This window comes from Thalassophryne amazonica, chromosome 15 (genome assembly GCF_902500255.1).
Source record: "Thalassophryne amazonica chromosome 15, fThaAma1.1, whole genome shotgun sequence".
In the NCBI taxonomy this organism is placed as follows: Eukaryota; Metazoa; Chordata; class Actinopteri; order Batrachoidiformes; family Batrachoididae; genus Thalassophryne; species Thalassophryne amazonica.
Genome location: NC_047117.1, coordinates 64,078,346 through 64,081,777, shown reverse-complemented (window position 1 = coordinate 64,081,777; position 3,432 = coordinate 64,078,346).

Genomic DNA, 3,432 nt, shown 5'->3' with positions numbered 1-3,432 from the left:
ATCAGTTTGTCCCAACAGTTGGCACTGGAAGAGCCGTCAACTGGCAAAGAAGTTCCCCAATGAAGCTTTTCATGCTGGATAGCAGGACCACTTTGGGATGATATATCTAAGAGAAAAAGAGTGAAAAAAGAAAATACAGCAAGAGGAATTGGTTAAAGACTCTAAAGACAACAAATAACTTTCATTTAAAGCCCTGAGAAATGCAAGAAAAGAATGAGACTGAGTGGCTCAATAACAAGAAAAAAGGTTAGAAGAAGAAGAGAGAAGATTTCCTATTAGGTTAGATGAATAATACAGTTGTGCTCAAAAGTTTACATACCCTGGCAGATTTTTTTCTTTTCATTTTTTTGGCCATTTTTCAGAGAATATGAACAATAACAAAAACTTTTTTTACTCATGGTTAGTGGTTGGGTGAAGCCATTTATTGGCAAACAACAGTGTTTCCTCTTTTTAAATCAAAATGACAAGAGAACTATCCAAATGAACCTGATCAAATGTTTACATACCCCTGTTCTTAATACTATGTACTGCCCCCTTTAACATCAATGACAGCTTGGAGTCTTTTGTTGTAGTTGTGGACGAGGCTCTCTGATGGTAAAGCTGCCACTGAATATGTTTCGGACTTTATTTACAACAATTACAAAGAAATACAAACAATATGGCACTCTATGGTAAATCTGCATGGAGTAGACAGTACTCAAAAACTGAGTGACTGTGCAGGAAGTAGAAGAGTGAGGAAAGCCACCAAGACACCCAGACAACCCAGAAGAAGTTATAGGCTTACGTGGCTGTGATTGGAGAAATTATGCACAGTGCAAGCTTTGCATTTTGTATCACCAGTTATCCATCTTCATGATGAAGTGGTATAGAGGAGGATTTTCTTAAAAAGAAGACCCGAATGTTTAGCTACAAATTGCCAGAAGGTACATCTGAGATGCAAGCCTGGATTTGATCTGTTTTGGTGAAAGAAAATCCTTCTCTGCTCTACTCCACTATGAAGCTAAGAGTAGTGATGCAAAATTTTGTTATCATTCATATTCTCTGAAAAATGGCCAAAAAAAGTAAACTTCTACCAGAGTATGTAAACTTTTGAGCACAACTGTATATAAAACAATACATCAGGGTACTATCTCACTGGGCTGCGACAGCCTCCAAATGACAATTGCGAGGGAAATCATGATTTCATGTGACATTCACTGGGTGGTGCTCTTACCCTACAGGGCATTGCAAGCATTGCACCTACGTAGATTTTGAATTGTTCAAAGTTGGCAAGGTGACAAGGCTCCACCCAGTATGCTCTCAGAGCCGTCGCTGGTATCATGCAATCGTCTGAATGCACTTGTTGGGACTCCTCACATGAGAGATTCATGAGAAAACTGTGGGAGAGGTGGGCCACAACCACAAGCTGCTGGGGAGACATGCCAAAATAGCGGAGATGATCGGAGAGGAACAGGTGCTTCTGTAAGTGGCCAAGCTGCTACCAGCCTGGCTGCATCAGGACTCCAGTTTGACCTGGACTCATGCATTTGATGTTTTTTTGAGTAGCCCAATTTAGCAGAAGCGCAGTGCAACGCTGTGTCGTATTTAATTTTTTTTTTTTTTTTTTATCTGGAGAGCTGTCTCTTTCTCCCTTTTTTTCTGTCAGAGTGGCATCTGTAATTAAGCCTCTTCTCATCAAGAACACTGCAGCATGTAGCACATAACACCTTTGAAAATAATGGAATACAGAGTGCAACTGGACCTTTACTGTTCATCACAAAAGAACAAATAAGTTTTTGCCAGTAGTACCACTGGAAATTTTAAAAGTTATTTTCATATTTGTCACCTTGGCTATTCACAAGCAAATTATTCTCACCACAGCGTGTATTCATTTGTCATATGTTATGTAGAGAGGGCTAGGAAGATCTTTCAGTGTTCATTCTCTTTGTTCTCCCTCACTAATCCACCTTATCATTTCTGGTATCCCACGACTCTGGCTCCACCCATTTCCTCACAGTTTAATTTCTCCCTCTCTCCCCTTTGCTCTCCAGCACCCTGGATTGAGAAGCCCATTCGTCTCAATCGTGGCTTCACTGGCTCAGGCTTTGAAAGGAAGACCAAGTGGAACACTGCTCATTTATTGGAATGAAACCAGAACAGCAACTCATCCATCACTACTTACACTCCAACAGACCAATAGCTCCTCCAAATGCATAACCCCAAAGAACCGGAACACACTTCCAGCCTGCACGTGTGGATGCTGCTGTGCCCATCCGTACTCAGGAGACCACTGATTATCCTGCATCTAAAGCCAGTGTTATATGTGTGTGATACACACACACACACACACACACATATACGAGGGCTGTCCGTAAAGTATAGGTCCTTTTAATTTTTTTAAAAAACTATATGGATTTCATTCATATGTTTTTACGTCAGACATGCTTGCACCCTCGTGGGCATGCGTGAGTTTTTCCATGCCTGTCGGTGACGTCATTTGCCTGTGAGCACTCCTTGTGGGAGGAGTCGTCCAGCCCCTCGTCGGAATTCCTTTGTCTGAGAAGTTGCTGAGAGACTGGCGCTTTGTTTGATCAAAATTTTTTCTAAACCTGTGAGACACATCGAAGTGGACATGGTTCGAAAAATTAAGCTGTTTTTCAGTGAAAATTTTAACAGCTGATGAGAGATTTTGAGGTGATACTGTCGCTTTAAGGACTTTTCACGGTGCGAGACGTCGCGCTGCGCTCCCAGGCAGCGTCATCAGCCTGTTTCAAGCTTAAAACCTCCACATATCAGGCTCTATTGATCCAGGACGTCGTGAGAGAACAGAGAAGTTTCAGAAGAAGTCGGTTTCAGCATTTTATCCGGATATTCCACTGTTAAAGGAGATTTTTTTAATGAAAGACGTGCGGACGGGTCCGCGCGTCAGGACGCAGCCGACGCGGCGGCACAGGAAAAACACCTCCGTGTTGATAACCATTTGTAAAATCCAGTTGGCTTTTGATGGCTTTCAGTGGAGTGAGTATATGAGAAATTGTTTATCAGCTGGAGATGTTCCAACGTGTCCTCAAGGCTTCCAACAGAGGTGTTTTTCCTGTGGCGGAGCGTCGCGGCAGCTGCGAGCCGACGCTGCAAACCGCCCGCACGTCTTTCATTAAAAAAATCTCCTTTAACAGTGGAATATCCGGATAAAATGCTGAAACCGACTTCTTCTGAAACTTCTCTGTTCTCTCACGACGTCCTGGATCAATAGAGCCTGAAATGTGGAGGTTTTAAGCTTGAAACAGGCTGATGACGTCGCCTGAGAGCGCTGCGCGACGTCTCGCACCGTGAAAAGTCCTTAAAGCGACAGTATCACCTCAAAATCTCTCATCAGCTGTTAAAATTTTCACTGAAGACCAGCTTAATTTTTCGAACCATGTCCACTTCGATGTGTCTCACAGGTTTAGAAAA